This window comes from Boleophthalmus pectinirostris, unplaced genomic scaffold, assembly GCF_026225935.1.
Source record: "Boleophthalmus pectinirostris isolate CB_2022bp ecotype Guang Dong unplaced genomic scaffold, ASM2622593v1 HiC_scaffold_7, whole genome shotgun sequence".
In the NCBI taxonomy this organism is placed as follows: domain Eukaryota; kingdom Metazoa; phylum Chordata; class Actinopteri; order Gobiiformes; family Gobiidae; genus Boleophthalmus; species Boleophthalmus pectinirostris.
Genome location: NW_026571473.1, coordinates 29,824,005 through 29,847,097, shown reverse-complemented (window position 1 = coordinate 29,847,097; position 23,093 = coordinate 29,824,005). Strand labels below are relative to the sequence as shown.

General features: G+C 39.6%; 1 long non-coding RNA gene across 1 annotated transcript; it reads left to right on the top strand.

Moving 5' to 3' along the window:
* The first annotated feature begins 13,593 nt into the window (after positions 1–13,593).
* Positions 13,594–14,140, top strand: LOC129412184 (uncharacterized). The gene is made up of 3 exons (XR_008633600.1): positions 13,594–13,714; positions 13,792–13,867; positions 14,020–14,140. It is a non-coding gene; the product is annotated as an uncharacterized LOC129412184 (long non-coding RNA).
* The last annotated feature ends 8,953 nt before the right edge of the window (positions 14,141–23,093 follow it).

Here is a 23,093-nt window from a genome sequence, read left to right as displayed (position 1 = left end):
TAGCTTTCTGTGCAATGCTCAGCCCACAAGCCAACGTCATCTATGCTCCCACATAACAATTTTCCATAAATATATAAAAACATGATGCAGGTGCAATCATTTCAGTAGCAGGATGCATGGACATTGTGTCATGATAGCGCTCTGAAGGAGGAGTGACTTAGCGCGGGGAGCAAGCGATGTTTCCGAGTGTCAAAATTGAAAGGAAAACTTCTCTGTTGCTTTACAAAATGTCTGGTAACCTGTACAAAGAAAACAGAAGGACAAAATGAGCAAACTCTGAGGTCCTTCTTTTCACATGCACCTCTGAAATAAACAGCTCTGACTGCACTGTTGTGTGATATTGCACTTTCTGGCATAAAATTGGCTAGACACTCATAGTCTAGACCTTTCCTTTATGAAATTCTCTTCAATTGGACCTTGGTAAATTTCTCTTTGCAACCCCTACCATAATGCATTTTTAAAACTCCACACACCTTCATTAAAATCATTTGTATAATTTCAGCTCTGGAATTGCCAATTTCTCCTGAACTAAAGCTAAGAGGTAGCAGCTGTTAACTTGAACTTTTGAGCTTTGGAGATAGACCGAATAATAATAATTACTCAAATGTGTGAATGAAAAAAAAAAAAAAAACTCAGGCTATGGTTTCAACAGTGGTGTAGTGGAGATTTTTTTAAGTTGAGGTATTTGATTTGTAATGGCATGAATCCCATCCACCCAAAAAGCCATATACTCAACTTGACATGCTGAAATGCACACAAGTGTCATATAGATTGTTTGTCTGTTTGTTTATTTAAAAAAAAAAATAATAATACTTTCAGTACAAACATAAAGGTGCTAGCCCAGTAAAAATCAATAATATTTTACATTTTTTTACTCAAATTCAAAATCATGTTATTAACATTAACGCCATTCATAATCATCTACAGAACATAAATCATAGGCATGAACCAGGTCTAAACCAGGTCTAAACCAGGACTAAAACAGGCCTAAACCAGGACTAAAACAGGACTAAAACAGGACTGATCCAGGACTAAAACAGGACTAAACCAGGACTAAAACAGGACTGAACCAGGACTGAACCAGGACTAAACCAGGACTAAACCAGGACTAAACCAGGACTGAACCAGAACTGAACCAGGACTGAACCAGGACTGAACCAGGACCAAACCGGACTAAACAAGGACTAAACCAGGACTAAAGCAGGTCTAAACCAGGACTACACCAGGGCCAAACCAGGAATAAACCAGGACTAATCTTGGACTTGAGAGTGAGAACCCCGAGCTTGCGAATCAGGGTGTCCACAAAGCACGATCGTGCGATGGCTGCATTTCACCCCGTGGGGCACGGAGTTCTGCGCTGGTCCATTTCTCTTGTCACCTGACAGTCTACGTGGCTGCACCTCCAGGCCTATCCTGACACTCAGTCCTGGTTCAGCCCTGTTATAGTCCTGGATCAGTCCTGGTTTAGACCTGGTTTAGTCTTGGTTCAGTCCTTGTTCAGTCCTGGTTCAGTGCTGGCTCAGTCTCGTTGTAGTCCTGTTTTAGTCCTGTTTTAGTCCTAGTTTAGTCCTGGTTTAGTGCTGGTTCAGTTATAGTCCTGGATCAGTCCTGGTTAAGTCCTGGTTCTGTCCTGGTTCAGTCCTGCTTTAGTCCTGGTTTAGTCCTGTTTTAGTCCTGGTTTAGACTTGTTTTAATCCTGGTTTAGTCCTGGTTCAGTCCTTGTTCAGTCCTGGTTCAGTCCTGTTTTAGTCCTGGTTTAGTCCTGTTTTAGTCCTGGATCAGTCCTGGTTTAGGCCTGATTTAGTCCTGGTTTAGACCTGGTTTAGACCTGATTTAGACCTGGTTTAGTCCTTGTTCAGTCCCTGTTCAGTCCTGTTTAACTCCTGTTTTAGTCCTTTTTTTAGTTCTGTTTTAGTCCTGGTTTAGTCCTGGTTCAGTTCTGGTCCCTCACGTCTCAGGTCTCTAAAGGACAGTACTGCAGATATCATGAGTCTATTCAGGTTGTTTTCACCATTGCTCCATTGCTCCGGTTTGACATTTAAGTTGTAGGATTTTTTTATATTTGTTATTTTTTTTATATCTCACGTCTGGAAAAGCGGGTGGACGGCTTACCCCCGTGTACCACGCCCACTACACCCCATCCAAACACGCCTTAAAGCGCTCAAGAGTTAATTTTGCGTAATACGGGACCTTGGAGGCGTACCGTAATCCCAACTCATTTCCGTAACGTGTTAAACAAAACCAACCATCCCATCTTCTTCTCCTGTCTGATTTGCTGAGGGTTAATGAGGGGTGCGTTCTCTGGCTCTCCGATTCCTGTACAAACTAGCGCGAGGTCCAGCGAGGTGTCCGGGTCATAAAGAGGCGGGCGAGCGGAGAAGCGTCCGGGATAATGGCGCCGTGATGGTCGCCGTGGCGCGTTAACAGCGAACTCCTATCTGCCACATGTTGTTTTATTCATTTAGCCATCCACTTTGCGCAAGTTATGGCCTGAATCTAAGGACTCTGCTGCTTGACTGGAGCCTGCTGGGACTCTCCGGCGAAGACACTTACGCCGAGCACATTTCTTTTCTCCAAATGAGTGAGGACAGAATTAGACAAATGTTCAGTGGGTAGAATGGGCGCTGGTTTTTCAACGGCGGGGTTGTTCTAGCAGTGGGAGATTTGGAATTTGGAAGTCAAAAGTATCAGCAATCTGTTGGTAATTAGACTAAAACTAGAACTACAGTAGTATTTAAGTTATATACTTCTGTGAGCGATTATTGATACTAAAAAAAGTCATGTTCATAGAAAAGAAATCAACCTTTACTGAATAACTTTACAATGATCTTGAGGGCGTCCGCAGCCTATTCCGACATCTTTTCATTGCGACTCTATGTTAATAAGACTCAACACGTGAACCAGGACTGAACAAGGACCAAACCAGGACTAAACCAGGACTAATCTTGGACATTCGCCTGTGGTAATCTGACAGTCTACGCAGGTTCACCTCCAGGCCCTTTCAGATACTTAGTGCTGGTTCAGTTCTGTTTTAGTCCTGGTTTAGTCCTGATTCAGTCCTGTTTTAGTTCTGGTTCCATCTTGGTTTAGTCCTGGTTTTAATCCTGGTTCAATCCTGGTTTATTTCTGTTTTAGTCCTGGTTCAGTCTTGGTTTAATCCTGGTTTAGTCCTGTTTTAGTCCTGGTTCAGTCTTGGTTTAGTCCTGGTTTAATCCTGTTTTAGTCCTGTTTTAGTCATGGTTTAGTCCTGGTTTAGACATGGTTTAGTCCTGGTTTAGACATGTTTTAGTCCTCGTTTAGGCCTGGTTTTTAATCCTGGTTCAATCCTGGTTTACTTCTGTTTTAGTCCTGGTTTAGTCCTGTTTTAGTCCTGGTTCAGTCTTGGTTTAATCCTGGTTTAGTCCTGTTTTAGTCCTGGTTTCAGTCCTTGGTTTAGTCCTGGTTTAGTCCTGTTTTAGTTCTGTTTTAGTCCTGTTTTAGTCATGGTTTAGTCCTGGTTTAGACATGGTTTAGTCCTGGTTTAGTCTGTTTTAGTCCTGGTTTAGGCCTGGTTTTTAATCCTGGTTCAATCCTGGTTTACTTCTGTTTAGTCCTGGTTTAGTCCTGTTTTAGTCCTGGTTTTGGTTTAGTCCTGTTTTAGTCCTGTTTTAGTCCTGGTTTTCCTGGTTTTTTCCTGGTTTAGTCTGGTTTAGTCCTGGTTTAGTCCTGGTTTAGTCCTGGTTTAGTCCTGGTTTAGTCCTGTTTAGTCCTGGTTTAGTCCTGGTTTAGTCCTGTTTAGTCCTGTTTAGTCCTTTTTAGTCCTGGTTTAAGTCCTGGTTTTTAATTCTAGTCTCCTGGTTTAGTTCCTGTTTAGTCCTGTTTTAGTCCTGGTTTAGTCCTGGTTTAGTCCTGGTTTAGTCCTGGTTTAGTCCTGGTTTAGTCATGTTTTAGTCCTGGTTTAGGCCTGGTTTTTAATTCTAGTTCAATCCTGGTTTACTTCTGTTTAGTCCTGTTTTAGTCCTGGTTCAGTCTTGGTTTAGTCCTGGTTTAGTCCTGGTTCAGTCCTGGTTTAGTCCAGGAACCTAGCTGGACCACTGAGGGATTACACAGATATAAGGCCACATGGGAATATAAAAGAAAGTACTATTACTATAAAGAAAGTGTTTTAATTATCACCATGGCATTGTAATTAATTTTGAGTCCATTCCTTAGTGAATTAGTGTCAAAATAATGAGTCATGACAACACTACTAGATTTATTCTTTTTTTACATCTACAAGTTTTGCCTTAAGGCCCAATTTTTTCCAATGTATTTCAGCAGAATATATCTTGCTCCCATATAGATATTTTGTAGAAACAGCTCTCAAGGTCAAAATAAGTCAGAGGCATAGTGTCTGAATCTAATTATAAAGTATTTGAACTTTATCTCCAGTAGCATGCGGGAGCCCTAATCACACGGGATTAGTTTTACCTGTGGACTTTTGGTGATTTGTAATAATTGGGGAGGATGCCTGAAATCTTAATCCCGTGTGAATGCAGCATGTCTGTACTTTGTAAAGTAAAAGTAAAAAGTATATTTCGCCACACAGACATCCGGTGATAAAACTAGTCTTGTGCGAATCTGCATCTCAGTTATAATTGCGCACCTTTTCTGTCGTTGTTCTGTACGTGTTCTTTTCTCTTTCAATCTCAGTCAGTGTTAGTAAAATAAAGTAATTTACAGACTTTACTTATCTCGTGTGAATGTGCTGCAAGCAACACAGAGGTGGGGCGGTAATTTGCAAATTACCAGATGTCCCCAGTGTGAATAGCAGAGGTGGGGACTTGCAAGCTGTGATTTGGACTCGAGTCAGACTTGAGTCACCATTTTTAGGACTTCAGACTTGATTTGATAAAATAGACGAAGATTTGAAAGATTTGGGACTTGACTTGGACTTGAAGGTCAGTGACCTGGAACTTAACTCAGACTTGAGGTCTGTGACTTGAGAAGACGTGATGCTTCTTCTAAAAAATATATGTTTTTAGAAAATACTTTTCTTGTTACAGTTGACACATGTAGTGATTCATTTTACAGGAACAAACTGGAGCATGTCCCTCCCACTTCTCTATTTTGGATGTAACTGAAGTACTGCGATGTGGTATCCTCAAAATGTACTATACAGTACAACACAGTACAGAGCGAACTACAGACAACATGATCCTTCCATTCCAGTGCAGACTACATGACAACATAACTGTTATTAAGCACTCTTAAATCTTAATTCTTTGTATTTTGACCGTAATAATTTGTACTCTTCTCAAGACATTTAAAAAAGAAAATAGCATTTCTGCAACTCTTATATAAATACTCATACATAAATATATCATGACTATTTAAGTACAATTTGGTTTAAAAGTCATATAAATAACAAATATCTAAGCTATATTTGGTACTTTTTTGGTTTAAAGACTTGAAATGACTTGAAGCTCAAAGCAGACGACTTGGACTTGACTTGGATTTGCCTGTCTTTAACTTGAGATTTGACTTGAACTTGAGATCAAATATTTGAGACTTACTTGAGACTTGCAAAACAACAACTTGATCCCATCTCTGGCAAATAGGGCTGAAGTGATTAGCCCTACCATCACAGCAAAACTCTACACTAGTCCGTGAGAGCTTATAAACTCATCACAGTGAGTAATTAAAATGTTCGAAATGCATAAGGTGAGTGATGAATAACTTTGGACCACCACAAATTGTTCGGGTAACCCTTTAAAATGTAATATTGTACCATGCACTCCCACTGCTGTAAAAATGTCAGCACAATCACAACTGAACAGAGGGCACCATTAGTTGTCACATACTGAGCACACATCATATAGAGAGTCATTTTATGTTATTATCACGCACAGTTTGTTTTATCCGGCAACCCAAAGCTCGTTCTGCTTTGTGATAAAAAACAAATTTAAAATGTGAATTGAACATGTTTGCTGAAGACAAATAGGTAATGTTAAAGCTACAGTATATAACTTTATTTTTTCATTTTGGTTGTTTTTATTACACTGAAAAACCTACACAAACATGGCTTGCATCTCCACGATTGTATTTGTCTTTCCTGCTTGTTTCCATGGAAATGTTCCTTGGGCTATAATCTTCACACTATGGAGTAAAACTCATCTACCTCCATGTGGTTTCAACTTTCTATTTTCATGAAAACGCAGATGATGTAGTCAGGCTGGCACCAACTAGTGCCTCTGCTCAATTTCATTTCTCTCCAGCGACTAGGTCAGGAATCGGAATACACTAGACAGTTTGCAAGAACCTCAGAAGTTATAGACCGCGCACCGGCCAATCAGGGAAGAGCTGTGAAGCCATGACTGGGTCCATTTTGTGGTACAGCATAACAGTAAACGAAGCGGTCGAGATGGATGCAGACGAAGCCATACATCCTGAGTTGGTAATGATTCCTGAGATCGAGGATTTAAAGCCGGAACAAAGGCTACATTCAGACTGCAGGGCTTAACGCTCAATTCCGATTTTTTTGTGAAATCAGATGTTTTTGCGAGGTCGTTCACATTTCCAATTAAATACGACTTGTATGTGATCTCCAGTGTGAATGTTAAACGACCTGAAAGTGTCCCGCATGCACAATAGAGGACACGATGACGTCAACCGCAGCGAGCGTGCTCTGTGTTTACGGAAGTTGTCCAAACATGGATGCGAGCATTGAGCACCTGGCAAGTTCCTCTCGTACCGGATCCAGAACATGTACAACTTACTTGTTTTAAAGTGGAGATTGAGAAGGACGAGGTTTTTGACCATGGCATTTTATGGGGCAGCGGCAGTAACGTCTGTTGAAAGGAACGTGTGGATGTGGAGACGTAGCCAAGAGTGGTGAGTGCTGATGTGCTTCGCTTCAGTGACACGGAGTTCATTAACAATTTTCACCTACTTCAGCGCAGAATAGTGACGTTTGTGGCTTGTTGATAACGTGTAGGTTGGATGAATGCGCTTTGGCCGTTCAGACCGAAGTCGCATGTCAAAAGATTAGATATGTATCAGTTTCAGGACCACATATCCAAGTGGCCTGGGTTGCATTTGAAAAAATCAGATCTGTGTCGTTCAGACTGTCATTAAAAGATCAGATTCAAGTCACATAGGGGCCAAAAAATCGGATTTGGGTCACTTCAGGCTGCAGTCTGAACGCAGCCAAAGAGAATGTTTGGTGAATTTTATCAAGGAAAAGACGTTATTGCCCTTCTTCCTACGGGATTTTGCACATTACTTATGTCACGACCAAATAGCAGCGATTGGTTAAATAAAAAAGTACCCGCCTACAGTCGAGCGAACAAATCCTAATGCTGCAAAGTCAGACGGTTTCTATGAAGTGAAACAGGCTGATGAATCAGGCTACAGATGACACACCACCTCCAGTAAAATAACATACTGTATCTTTAAAAAATTTCCTGTGTACAGCTTTTAAATTGATTGAAATAGCTTGCTTTGAATACTTGATAAGATTCATTTGGGCTTATTTTTTTTTATTTATTATATTTATTGATTTTTTTTTTTAAAGACTTTTTTAAGAGTACTTTAAAAAAAAAATGGAAGTAAGCAAAATTAGGTCGCTTTTAGCAAACATTTCCGCTCAAATTACGCATCCATTTCCTATTTCATCCCCAAACTGCTCTATTAAAAAAAAAAATCCTCCCAATCTTCTTTCGACCCTGCAAACACCGAGACTAGATCCTGCAGAGACAATTAATTAGAATGTACCTGGATGATTGAGGGACTACACAGGTATCAAACCACATGGTAAAATAAAAAGAAATTAAAAAGAAAAGAGAGAAATAGAAAGTACTATTACTATTAGAAAGTATTTTTAATTATCACATGGTATCACACAACACTACTTTGTTTTATTCTTTATTACATCTAGAATTTTTGCTTTTAAAGGTGCACTGCGTATTTTTTTAGGTTGGGGGTCCGTTACCATGGAAAAGGCGATTGCTTTGCCTGTAATGTTGTACAATATGGCATTAAACTTAGATACGTTTATTCAATTACAGGAGTTTTTGTTGCTCAAAAATGCCTTCAAAAACATGCACTCCGACTGTGAGTGGGGTCACCTCTTCACAGATCTCACCTGTAAATTGGCCTGGTGGCAATAACATCTCCATGGAGACAAGTAACTAGCAAGCCCTCAACCAGAAACTTTACATAGTGCATCTTTAAGGCTCTCTACACGATTTTTTTTTTTTTTCTGATTCCATCTAAGAATACATACATGCTTTAACTTACTTACTTGTGTATGTTTTTCTTTACAGAGATGTTATTGCTTTGTCTGGAATGTTTCACAGTATGGCATTAATCTTTTAATTTTATCTTCAGAGACCAAACCAGACCAGGTTACAGGTCAGATCTGCAGAACGGCGACCCCGCTCACAGTAAGAATGCCTGTTTTTCTAGGTATCTCTGAGCTGTTAAACCACCTGTAATCTAGTAAATGTGAGATAGAGATGTTTCAAGGCGCACTATGAAACTTTTTGGTTGGGCGTCCATCACCTGCTTGTTTCCGTCATATGTCATAGATGAAATAGGGAACGGTTATGTAATTTGAGCTGAAATCTTTGATAAAACCTACCTAATTTTGCTGACTTCCAGATTAAGTGTTTTTTTTTTTTTTTAAGTATAGTTTGTATTGGAAAAAAATCCTGTACGGAGCCTTAAAGGTGCATTTTGTAACTTTTTGGCTGGGGGTATATCACCTGCTTGGTTCCACCTTACATTTATTCAATTCCAGGTGGTTTTACAGCTCAAAAATACCTAGAAAAACAAGTATTCTGACCGGGAGCGTGGACTTGATTTGGTCTCCACGACGATAGAAGAGATTTAATACTGTGAAACATTCCAGATAAAGCAATAACATCTCCATGGAGAAAAGCAAATGACGGACCCTCCACCAGAATCACTACACAATGCATCTTTATTAATGTCATACTGTGGAACATTCCAGACAGAGCAATGACATACAGTATACCCCACAATCGAAAAGTTACACAATGCACCTTTAAGGCTCTGTACTTGATATTTTTTCCTATACAAACTAAGAATTCATACCGTATTTTTCGGACTATAAGTCGCACCTTTTCTCATGGTTTGGGTGGTCCTGTGACTTATACTCCGGGTGGGACTTATATATTAGAATTTTCACACTAACAGCTTCAAGAGGGCGCTCTAGTCTTGTGTGTCAATATCTGCTGCTCCTATTGCTCCTGTACCTCTGTCACTTGGCTCTACTGCACATGTCTCCTGCAGAAAAAGCCATTGTCCTGCTGCAAGTAGTGAAATATTTAGATGAAAACGGTAATCGAGCTACAGAAAGAAAGTTTTCTTAAGAGTGAGCGAGAAACTTGTGAGGAACTGGTGGAAAGCGGGGATGAAGAACACAGCTTCAGGGGAACCGAGAGGAGGCAACATGCAACTTTCCTGGAAGTCACTGGATGAATCGACAATTCTGGACTCCAGTGACAACCAAAACCATCCTGTCCGGGATTCAGAAAGGCTGGAATAATTCTAACTGGAACTGATGCTGAGTCTGACGATAGTGACGCAGAAGAGGAAGTGGCGCTCTGTTCACCTCCGGAGGTCGCAGAGTTGCTCAGAAGTGACACCGAGGATGAAGAATTCAGTGGATTTAGTGATCTGGAATGAGATGGAGAGTTTGGTAAACTTGTTCTGTTCTCTTGTTTATGCTATAGTTATCTGAAGAACTGTTCATATGTGACATTAACCGCCTGTTGTTCTGTTATTATAACTTCCCTTTCAAAATGAAATGTCGCTCCTGATCTCTGATTTTATAAAATACATTTCCCCCCAAAAGTGAGGCTAATCATCCGGTGTGACTTATGTTTTTTATTTCTTCATTATGCATTTTTTGTCTGGTGTGACTTATACTTCAGAGCGACTTATCGACCAAAAAATACAGTACTTTAAAAAAAAATAATTACACTTATTCTGGAAGTCAGCAAAATTAGATAGCTTTTAGCAAAAGATGTCAGCTGAAATTATGCAACCGTTCAATATTTAATCTCAACACAGAGTCACATTCGTACCTTGCTTCGCACATGCAAGCAATTTCCCCAACCTCCCTTGGACTTTGCAACCGCCGAAACTAGATCCTGCCGAGACATATAATTAGAACACCAGCGTGCATGATTAGGAGCCCCGCCGCTGTGCAAAAACTCAGGTCCAAATTGGTTCAAAAGTTCAAATTAAAATGGGCCTCGGGATTTTTCTGGAGTCACAATTTCAGATTTAATTGGCCAGACGCTGCAGGTGAACCATTTTTGATGTACTTACGGCGCGCAGTCACTCCATTCTTTCAGTCACACTTTCGTATTCAAAGTGTTGCTTGTTCGGCGTCTTTCTATTTCCACTCTGCACTTACCTGTCTCTTCTGACTCAGCTGTGAAGTTTATTTTTGTCTTTTTTTTTTCTTTTTTTGGTTTGGTTCTCCTTCCTGTTTTGTTTGTTGAATGATCAGTCGGTTCATTTATATACGCAAACAGTCAAAAGTTTGGTTACTCGTTTTTCTTATTTATTTCCATGATTATTTGCATCGTAGATGGACACATGTGGATGTAGTAAATAAAAATTATCTCAAAATAACTCCAAATTAGCTTTAGATTTTAAAAAAGGCCCTTCTTGAACCATGAAGTGAAAACCATTTCAGGAGACTTTATCACAAAGCTCATTGAAAGAAGGTCAAAGGTTTGCAGCTCTGTCAAAAAAGCAAAGGATGGGGAGGAGATATTTCACTTTTATTCCTTTTCTTTACATAATTCCATATTTTTTGCATTATACACTACCAGTCAAAAGTTTTAGAAAACCCTAACTTTTCCAGTTATTTATTGCAATTCAAGTCGTGCAAGTCCAATGAAGAGCTTGAAATGGTACAAAGGTAAGTACTAAACAGCCAGAGGTTAAAAAAAAAGATAAAAGATACAAAACACAAGCCCAAGCTCTGCCAAAACTACCTCAGGAAAAAAAGAACAAGACGGTAAACTTGAAAACAGTGAGTGGCCAGCACAGTCTGCAGATTTAAGCCCCGTCGAACTGGACAGAAGAGTGAAAGTCAAGAAACCTACAAGTGCCACACATTTATGGGAACTTCTGCAACAGATTTGGGAAGAACCTTCAGAAGAATATTTGATTTCTATTGTAAAAAGAACGAGCCACGAGTGTGTTCAGCTGATATATCTGCCAAACACTGATGAATCCAAATTTTAAAATACGTTTTTGTCAACGGTAAACAGTAAAAAACTGGAGAAAGTGTGGTGTTCTAAAACTTTTGACCGGTAGTATATATTTAATATCTTCTGCTTGTGAATAACATGTTGAAAGTAGTTAAAAAAAAACTGAAGGACAAAATATTTGACTCCAAACTTTTGAAAGGCAGTGTTTTTCAGTGGGAGATTTGACGTTTTTATCTTTCTTTTTCACAGACTTGATAATTACCGTATAATTGTTTTGATCTGCTTATTCTGCTTTTTGTTTGGATAATTTGTCTGAGAACTAAAACACAAAATGTAAACAATGGCTAATTATGCATTAATGATGAGAGTTTACTTTTGCCATTTCTTATGTTGGTTCGCCTTCTTTCTGTTGTACACTACCAGTCAAAAGTTTGGACACACCCACATTTTTTTTTCTACATTTGATATACATTCACATTCAATTCAATAAAAAAAAGTTTTTATATGAACATATGAAAAATTTAAATTATGTTCTCACTCTCAATCTTCTAAATTAAATAATAATAAAATTAAAGGAAAAGTCCAAAGTTCTTCTTTAAGGAGTCACAGATTTGTAGCTTCCTTGCCGCCTGGTGGTTAGAGACGGGAGAGAGTTCAGCATCCTAACAGCCTGGAGGATGAAGCTGTTTGCGAGTCTGGTGATGCGGTAACAGAGGCTCCAGTATCTCCCCCCAGAGGGCAGGAGGATGAACAGATTGTGTTCGGGGTGACTGTACACACAGAACACATCAAATATATGATGTAAGGAATTATGTAGCAAAGAAAACAAAAATTTTAATAACTACATCATTTTTTTTTTTATATCTTATATTCAACTCCTCAAATTAGTTTTATCTTGAACTTTTCCTTTACTGCCTAATACTATATCTTGCTTTATATAGTTGATGTCTTCTGTATGTATATATGTAAGACAAAAGAAAATGAAGGAGACGAGTCAATAGTTTGGACACGCTCTCTCATTTAATGTTTTCTTTCTTTTTTTACTTCTTCAGACACATACAGAAGACATTAACTATTTGAAGTATGCTGTATGGAATTATTTAGTTAAGAAAAAAATGATTTAACTTTTTTGGGCTCTTTCATTCAGGTAGTTGAGCGTTAAATTTTGTAGCTTGACTTGTTGACGTACAACTATATAATCTGAGTTTTGTCTATACAGACACAAGACACAAGGAAACCATACAAACTGGGTGAGATTGTTGTATTGTAAACAGTCGGGACAAAATGAGTGAAGATTAAACAGATATTGAAAATTCTCCTGAAGTTTGAAGTTTCAAAGAAAATAAATGTAGTACTACTTGTAGAGAGAAGTGAAGTATCCTCTTCTGTGTTCAGCTTCCTTGTCTTTTGTTGATTTCACTTTAATTTAGGTTGTGGCACTTCATTTGAACGTTCTTTTTCTGTTCTTTTTCTGTTTGATGTATGACTTCAAGAGCTCTCAGCTCTGCTTACATGTTCACGACTAGAATTTTTGGATGACATTCTAAAGTAAAAAGGTAAAAAAGTTAAATGTTATATTCCTATAATAACATTGTTTTCAAATGACCACATTTAAGATTGGGAACTCCACTTCTATGTTTTTGTCCCATAGACTGTATTATATAAATCAGACCACTGTGTGCAGTCTGCATTTAATTATTACACAAATTAATTTATTGATTGCAATTCAAAGAAATAAGAGCAATTAGCATTAGAAGTCTGAAAAAAACTGTTCTAAACTATGCAAGATCTCGAAAATTCATGCATGTGAATACTTGTGATGTGCCAGGGGGTTATGAGAACTATAGGAACTAGTGACATGGATGTAAATAAGTAAGAATGCACTGAAAAAACGGTCCGAGAGGGGTTGCTCAAATTGCAAAAACAAATTTGACAATAACATCACTTTTTTACGTTTCTCTGTCAAGCATGTTTAAATCTTACAAACATCGCTTGATTGTGGCCGATGTGAGACCTGCATGTTTTAATCAGGTTGAGGAAACATGACTTTATTATAATTTCTGGTGAGGCTCCTCCCTCTGGAATTCTCCTCCCCAAAACTTTTGGAGGGAAAATTCAAATGTAAGCAGGACACAGGACAGTTAGATGAGCAGAGGACACACAGTGTGGAGCAGGAGGATTATGAAGCTGATCTGGAGGTAAGACTTTTCAAAGATTTTATTATGTGCTTCTCCGGCCTAGAATGTCGTCATTGTTAAAACATGTTTGTGTTGTTTTATTTGACAGCTTGAAACAAATTGTCTTTGACTGTCCATCTACAAGAGTGCTGACAGTTTGTACTAAGATTTGAATGTGTTGCTTCCAGAGTCGTCTACAACACAGAGTGACGTCCAGAGCTCTGCTGGAGCTGTGGGGAAGTTCATGAATGTTATAGTTGATGTTTCAGAAAAAAGGAAGATGTTTGAGAACCAACAAAACACAGACCACAGATGAACAAAGTAAGTAAACCAACTAAAATTATTTAAATTTTTTTCAAAATGAACTTCCTATTGAAACTGTTATCGTACTTGTACAGGGTGATGTGGCACTAGGAGACTTTATACCAGATGCCCTCCCTGTTACTGTGTTTAGAGGAAGAAAAGCAGCACATGGTGAGTTTTGTTTCTGCAGATACAGTTCTAATGTTCTTGTGATTCTGTTCTGGTCCATTATTGTAGTAATAAGTACTCTAAGTGTACTTAAACATGTACAACAGAGTAGATCATCAGAATGTGATCATCATGTGTTAACCTTGTGTCCACAGAGACCAGAGCTTCACTGGAATAAATCTTCACACTGTCCAGCTCCAAACTGTGTGTCTCTGTCCCTGTGCTCTCTTTGTGTTTGATTCTGTTTAAGACAATACAGAACTGTGGAAAACTAAAGACTGTTTTTGTATTCTTTTACAGAATTAGATCAATTAAATTACATTATACATACTTATACATTTCATGATAAGGTACCATAAGATAAATATGCATATTCAGCATGATTTGTTCAAATTTCATCAACATGAAAAAGTGATGTTCATGTTCCGAGAAAAATATGTGTAGAGGGGTTCGAAAAAAGTTTCAAAGCCTAAACATAATTTTATTGCGTGCAACCGCTGTCCATAACTTTTTTACGCAAATCCAGCAACTTTTTTTTCAGTGTGGGACAAGATCAAATTACCATGAGACTGACGAGACTGTGTGAAAAAATGACCTCATGGGATTGTAGTCTCGCTCAAGCTCTGGAACACTGCGTATCTTTCATAGTGGAGGGACCAATATTGATGCAAATAATCTGTGCTAAAGTTGATTTAAAAAGATCACGAATTAATATAATCAAATGTTCACCCATGGACCGCACAGAACATGCCGTGTTTACCACACAAAAACATTGTTTGAAAAAGATCCAAAGAGATAAATAAATGAACTGTATCAGCGCATACAATACATTCTCAACACAATGTATACAAATGAAATCCCATCCCACCCATACAAATAAGTCAATAAAGTATCCTAAAGAGTGCCACGCTTGATGACGCAAATCATGAGATGAGATAAGATATTATCACAGAGTTAACGAAAACAACTGGTCTTACTAAACTTTTGCAGCTGACGTTTCACTTCCACCAAAGAGCTTCTTCAGGGGTTTGTGTTCGTGACCAAACTAGATGTAATGATGGGGCTTCAGGTGTTAGCCCACTGCTGCGGAGGCAAACCCACATTTGGTTCTTTCTCACAGTCAAGTCTTTGCCAAAGTCCAGCTGAATTCATTGAAACAAATCTTGGGATGTCCAGGAATAAGATACAGTATTATCACAGATTTAACCAAAACAACTGGACTTTCTGAGCTTTTGCAAACGATGTTTCACTATCAAACAGGAGCTTCTGTGGTCATGTTTTGTAGAAAGGCTCTGGTGTCACTCACATGTTGTCGTCAGTCGACAGACAGCCCTGGTTTTTCATAGTTACCGATATTTGATGGTGGTGAACGCTAAGATTATTTGAAATACTTTCTAGGCAATGTACAGAACCCTTCTATATAACCCATACTAGAGGTGTAATAGTACAAACATCATGGTTCGGCTCATTTTCGATACAGTATGGGAACAAAATGCAAAACCATTTGCTTGTTGTTTGTTTGTGTTTTTAATAAACCAACAATTAATTTTAACATTATACAAACGAGAAAATAAAATAAATGCAAAGTGCTGTTTGTTAACTTATAAGTTAAATAAAATAATATTATAAAAATGAATTTATTGTTAACAGTAAACAAAACTTTTCAAACTAAACTTTGTTGTCAAGGCGGCCATCCTAACTATAAAGCGCTGCAGGAAACATTGCCACCCCAATCACGGACGAGTTCCCTCGTGAATATTAAAGAGCCGAGCCTTCAGTGCAGCTGCACATGTAGTGACAGAATGTAAACACACACAAACTGTGTGAATTCACTTGTACACTGCCGCGCACTGAACCGAACGTCCCATACTGAAACAATTTGGCACAAATACATGTACCGTTACACCCCTAACCCATACTATAAGGTCACTACTAGGCATGGGACGATGTAGAAATTTGGTGTCACAATCATCATGTCCAAAATAAATGCAATTAACGATTATATCATGATAATTATGAAAGCTGCTGCATGTTAAAGTTACTGACAGAACGTTATGAGATGAATAATGATAATTTGAGGTTCCATATTTAAACAAATGTTGTAGTGTTGTACTTTGTTCGTGAAAGTGAAAGTGAACAACAATGATCTTGAAGACAACATAATGAAGTATCTTTTCCCTGCACATTCTGGTGATACATTGCCGATTAACTTTGTTGGCGATTATCACGATAAAATATAAAATGTCCCACGAACGATTATTGTCTACTTTTATATCACGATAAACGATATTATTGTTTATTGTCCCATCCCTAGTCACGACACAGATGTAAGCTGTGACTATAAAGATAAAATATGTAATAATATAAAGAGTATCACACATGAGCGGAGCAGCGTGACGCCCCCTGCAGGTGACTCTGGAACAGCCTCTGAACCAACACGTCCGACCACAGCACAGGATTAGAGCAGATTCTGTAGAGCAAGAATCATGCAACATTTATCAGACGCCAGCAGCACCACCACTGACGAGAGAGGGATGAGGAGAGGAGAAAAGAGGGATGGAGGAGAGGACAGAGGGATGGAGGAGAGGAGAGAGGCAGAAGAGACGGTTTGCTGCGAGAGGGACAGAGGAAAGAGAGGGATGGAGGAGAACAGAGAGGGAGGAGAGAGAGGGGGGAGGAGAGGAGAGAGGCAGGAGAGAAGGATGGAGGAGAGGAGAAGAGAGGAAGGAAAGGATAGAGGCAGGAGAGGTGGGTGGAGGTGAGGACAGAGGAGGAGAGAGGGAAGAGAGGAGAGAGAGAGGCAGGAGAGATGGATGGAGGAGAGAGGGACAGAGGAAAGGAGAGAGGTATGGAGGAGAGGAGAGATGAAGGAGAGGAGAGAGGAGGAGAGAGGGATCAACGAGAGGAGGGGAGAGAGGGATGGAGGAGAGGAGAAGAGAGGAAGGAAGAGAGACAGGGAGGAGGAGAGAGAGAGAGCAGGAGAGATGGATGGAGGAGAGAGGGACAGAGGAAAGGAGAGAGGGAGGAGGAGAGGAGAGAGGGATGGAGGAGAGGAGGGATGAAGGAGAGGAGAGAGGAGGAGAGAGGGATCAACGAGAGGAGGGGAGAGAGGGATGGAGGAGAGGAGAAGAGAGGAAGGAAGAGAGAGAGGAGAAGGAGAGGAGAGAAGCAGGAGAGGGGGATGGAGGAGAGGAGAGGAGAGGAGAAGAGAGGAAAGAGGGGGAAGAGAGGGAGGAGGAGAGGAGAGAGGTTGGAGAGATGTATGGCGGAGAGGAATGGAGGAGAGGAGAGAGGGATGGAAAGAGGCAGGAGAGAGGGACAGAGGAAAAGAGAGAGGGAGGAGGAGAGATGGATGGATGGGAGAGGGACAGAAGAAAGGGGGACAGGAAGGAGCGAGAGGAGAGAGGGAGGAGGAGAGCAAAAAGGAGAGCAAGGGCAGAGAGAGAGAGGAGAGTATAAGGAGAGAGAGGAGGAAGTAAGTGAGAGGGAGGATGAAGTGGGGATGAGAGAGAGGAGAGAAAAAAAGGAAGAGCGAGGGTAGAAGAGGAGGGTAGAGAGTGGAGAGAAAGGAGAAAGAGAGGGAAGAGCAATGAAGAGGAGAGAAGGAGGAGAAGAGAAGAAGGAGAGGAGAGAGGAGAGAGGCAGAAGAGATGGATGAAGGAGAGAGGGACAGAGGAAAGGAGGACAGAGAGAGGAGGACGCGAGCGAGAGGAGGTAAGAGAAGAGAAAGGTGAAAAAGGGGAGAGAGTCGAGCAAGAAGAGAGGAAAAGACGATAGCGACAGATAGCGAGGGAAGAGAAAGGATAGAGGATGGAGAGAGAGAAGACAGAAAGAGGAGAGAGATGGAATAACAAGAGGGGAGTGAGTCGAAAATCCGGGAAGTTAGAGGAGAGAGCTGAGCAAGAGAGAGAGAATAGAGAAAAAGAGGACAATGATAGACAGAGAGAGGGAAGAGAACAGGTAGAAAATGGAGAGAGAAGAAATAGGAGAGAGAGGGGGAAGAGAGAGAGAGCAGCCAAAAAGACAGTAGCGTGAGGAGGAGGAGAGGCGCTGTCACTCGGACTGGCTGGCGTCACACTCGTCAAAGCTCCATTAAAGTTGCAGAGCGCGTCTACGGAGAGGCGAGGAGGAGGAGGAGTGCAGCGAGGACAGCCCAGACGAGGGATACCAGCTCAGACGCCTTTGTGAAGAAGAGAGAGAGAGAAGAGAGAGGAAAGAGAGAGAGAGAGAGAGAGAGGCCGACCGCAGGGGGCCCGACGAGAGGCCATTTTTACAAGTCATATGAGTGCAGCCGAGAGAGAGACAGAGAGGGGAGGTGTGAAGCAATCCTGAGGCGAAGACGAAGAGATTTTGCAATGTTAGACCGGTGGAATCTAGGGCTGTCAAAAGTATCAAAAATCTGATACTAATCAATAATGAGACAAATATTGAAACTGGATTCTATACTGCACTTTTAGACAGATTACACCTGCAGGTTTTTTTCTCATTCTCACCAAATTATAACATAAACAACTTGACTATCTTGACAGTTTTTGTAATAAAGAATAAATCAGCATTGCAGTTGTTTCCAGGAAAAGCTGTATTTGATTTGAAAATGTCAAGATTCTGAAATCAAAATCTTACATATGGTTTATTTAACCCCAGTGAAACAATTTTAGAAATACTAATACTTGGCTACATATCGCTACTCATCAATAATTTTTCATTAGACAACGTGTAGTGTGGATTGACCAGGATATGGTGCTACATCTCTACTCATCATGTAGTGGTAGTTTTCGATTTAGCAGCTACTTTTTACTTTTAGTTCAGTGTAGATTGGTAATTATTAGGGGTGTAACATTACACAAAAATCACACTTCGGTACTTACCTTGGTTTTGAGGTCACGGTTTATTTTGGGTTCAGTACGGGAACAAAGTAAGAACTATGAGTAAGAAAGCTGTCAAAAATATTCGTGCGCATAAAATAGAAATCCGTGCGTATTTGGCTGTAGTTGCGCATAAAATAAATATTTGTAAACTCTCAAATGAGTCCAGTCGTACATAAAATATATTGTGTGTATTTTATCCATCAGAATACGAATTGAAAAATTACCACGTCATGAATTACAATCACGAAATGAAAATTTACGATTACGCTTTCATCAGTACGAATACGAATTCACAGACGGAACTTTACTGTCAAAAATACGTCATCACTTCACAGACATTATCATCGAGCAGAAGAAACATCGATCAAGATCAAGACTGCGCAGCTCAAGTTTGTAGCAGAGGGTAAAAACAGAGTAATAGCACAAGAAGCTACAACAGCGACCAACAAGTGGGTTAATTAAAATCTATTGTAAAAATGTCTTGAATTCGGGAACCGAACGCTGCTGTATAATATTGTGTAGAAACACCTCCTTTGAACGGGAAATTGCACCTATATGTTAGATAAACATAGTGGAGCCAGTTGGCCAACATCAGACGTAACGTTATCCCAGGGCTAATTAGCAAATATCAGGTTCTCTGTATGTTTAGATTAAAACATTCACGACTACAGCCACAGCGAGCATCAGTCAGTCTTAACCTTCATCTCAGCTGCATTTCAGACAATGAGTTATACATGAGTTATAATGGGTTATAATGAGCAAATCCATCCACGTCACAGGTGACGTTAAACTTACCGGTAAATACTGTAAACATACCAAGGTGTTGCCTGTAAACACGAACATTAATTGTTGCTGGAAGCTGCATTAAACTGTAATGTGTAACATTTCATTAGCTGTGACGTCTGTAACCAGGACAGTTTGGTAGTGTTTGGTGTAAACTGGGACATTTCAGCGTCCTGAGGAACTTTTGGTGGCATTTCATGCAAGAAATGCAGCTGAAGTGAAGACTGACTGATGCTCGCTGTGGCTGGAGCCAATGTCTTGAACTCGGTTCCCGAATTCAAGACATTTTTACAATAGATTTTAATTAACCCACTTGTTGGTCGCTGTTGTAGCTTCTTGTGCTATTACTCTGTTTTTACCCTCTGCTACAAACTTGAGCTGCGCAGTCTTGATCTTGATCGATGTTTCTTCTGCTCGATGGATAATGTCTGTGAAGTGATGACGTATTTTTGACAGTAAAGTTCCATCTGTGAATTCGTATTCGTACTGATGAAAGCGTAATCGTAAATTTTCATTTCGTGATTGTAATTCATGACGTCATCATTTTTCAATTTGTATTCTGATGGATAAAATACACACAATATATTTTATGTACGACTGGACTCATTTGAGAGTTTACAAATATTTATTTTATGCGCAACTACAGCCAAATATGCACGGATTTCCCAAATACGCACGGATTTCTATTTTATGCGCACAAATATTTTTGACAGCTTTCTTACTCCATAGAAAACCATATTTATCAAACCAACAATTTGTTTTAACATTACACTAACAGGAAAATTAAATAAATGCAAAGTGCTGCTTGGTAATACTAATAAGTTAAATGAAATATTCTCAAATAAGCAACAAATGTATGAAATATTATAAAAAATGAATTCCTTGTTAACAGTAAACAAAACTTTTAAAGCGCAGCACGTACAGTTCCAGCATGAAGTTTTACTCAGTCTTCATATTGTTGGCCAGAAAAAAAACAACTTGTCCACATTGTCTGTAGTAAGTGCAGATCTGCTGCAGTTACAAATGGGGGGGCGGAGATTCCATGCCGAAGAAAGGCGAAAGTGACGACCGTGGCGCGGCGACCGTAGTTTTGCGAGGATTCACGTGGTTCGGAGGGATGTAGTCGAGGCGGGGGGCAATTGTTGTCAAGGCGGGCGCCCAAACTATAAAGCACTGCTGGAAACACTGCCATCCCAATCACGGATGAGTTCCCTTGTTAATATTAAAGAGCTGAGTCTTCCCTGTAGCTGCACATGTAGTGTTGGAATGTAAACACACACAAATTGCACAAACTCACTTGTACACAGCCCTGCACCGAACTAAACATCCTGTACTGAAATGGTTCACATGCACCATTACACCCCTAGTAATGAGAGGACTGAAATCATCCAAATGAGTCTGGTCATGGTGTACGTTAGCAAATAGTAGAGCTCTTCCTGTATTACCACATGACATCACAAGGTGGAACACAGTGTTTTCTGTTTGAGAGAAAAACTCAGCCTAAATGTGCAGGATTTGTGTGTTAAACATGTGTGAATGAAACAAAACACAACTCCAGGTCTGTTTGTGATGAGGAAACAACATTATATCCAGTGTTGAGGAGTTAACAGATTACATGTACCGGAGTTACGTAATCAGAGTACAAATTATGAGTAACTGTATTCAGTTACAGTTACTGTTTCAGTGAGGGGCAATTGGATTACAGTTACTTTGTTGAAATAAATGGATTACATGGAGGTATTTTCGGGTTTTCCTGTTCTCTCTCCCCCTCCCTTTTTTTGGTAATTCCACTCATTGCTGGAAACTAAACCAGGTCTAAACCAGGTCTAAAACCAGGACTAAAACAGGAGTTAACAGGACTAAACCATGCTGCGTGGACGTGTCTCCTCCTCTTCTATCAATAATATTTTTAATACGGTTGAGTCTTATTTTCTTTTAGCAAACAAAACATCTTATGTTGCGATATCTTAGTCTTTTCGTCTCTACAGCAAATCAAGTAATCCAAAGTATTCAGATTACGTTACTCACCTTAAGTAATTTAATGGATTCTGTTACAAACTACATTTTGGGGTATGTAATCTGTAATCTGTAGGGGAATACATTTTAAAAGTCACCTTCCCAACACTGATTATAATATAGATAGAAAACAGCGTAATATGGGAGGCCCTTTTAGAGCCAACACATTTCACCCTTTTCCAAGTGGCTTCTTCATTTCTGACAGGGTTCTGATAAGTCACTGTCAGTTTTAATTAGACAACATGTAGTGCGCGGCCACCAAGACAATTTGTACTCAGGGCCTAGAATATGGTGCCACACTCCTGCTCATCATCATGTATAAGAACTGTTCTGTTGTACGACGTATTTTCTTTCTACATTTGACCACAAAATACCAACAAAAACTTGAAGAATTTGTCAAATCCAGTGACACAAAAATAGAAATACCAATACTAGGCTGGTCTTATTATTATTATGTATCAAGAAACATGTTTTGAAGAACAGCAGTAGGTCTATTAAACTTTTGGAATTTTGACGAGAAAATATGAAAAAAACAGCTGCGAGAAATGCAAAATAAGCCGACCTACACGTGCCATATGGACTCACGTCAAATTTGAGCAGTAATAAACAAACTGAAAACGCCTTCACCGTCCCCTCAGGTGGGAGCGCCAAAATTCAATTAGGGCCCCGTCATTTGCACAAGTAAGACTGGAGTTTGCGTAAGAGCGGATGTGCAGCTACAGTTGTGTGTAAATGAAAAACAGTCATGGAGAGATGGAGAGAGTGACTGTACGGACTCAGAATACAAATAAGCAGAGACCGTACGGAGCTACACTTGCTCCAGTAAAACTCCCTCACATCCCCACCTCAGCATTTAGTAATTGGGTGATGCTTAAAGAGCCCTTATTACGCCATTTTCTGAAATATACTAAGCTAAATATTTATCGAAGTGGCAGTTTGTAGAAAAAAAGTCGCGAGGAAAAGTACAAAAATACAAGTACAAAAAACAAACTATCTCTACTGTCAGCCAAAATGCCGAGACAAATCAATAAAGAAAAAAGTAGCTCAGTTAGTAGCGTGTTTGTCTTTTGATTTGAAGGTTAGGAGGTTCATTCTTGACATGAGTATTGTTGGTATTTTATTTTATTTTTTTAAGTGAACAGCTACCTTTTGTCTTTTGCTCAGTAAAGATTAGTGGTGTGCAAAAATATAGAAATGTCAATATATCGTTGTTCAATGTGATGATTCTGTATCAACCATCGTGATCTGCTGTACCGATATATGGACTGATATAAGAGTATTTTTTGGTGTATTTTACTAAATTATTTTGTTACAGAGCTACAGTTTTGTTGCTTGTTTAGTGGAAGGAAACTCGTTTATGCGACACAATTGACATTTTCACTGTTTTGATTATTAAAATGTGTGTGTTTCATATTAATTTGCACAAGAAGTGGTTTAACAAAGACTTTTAGTATCACAGCCATGACTTAGCCTTTATTTTTTATTAAACCATATCAGCGTGAAGTTGTGTGTGCGTGTGTGTCTGTCTGTCCCCGGGTGTCCCCAAAAACACACTTTTCCTC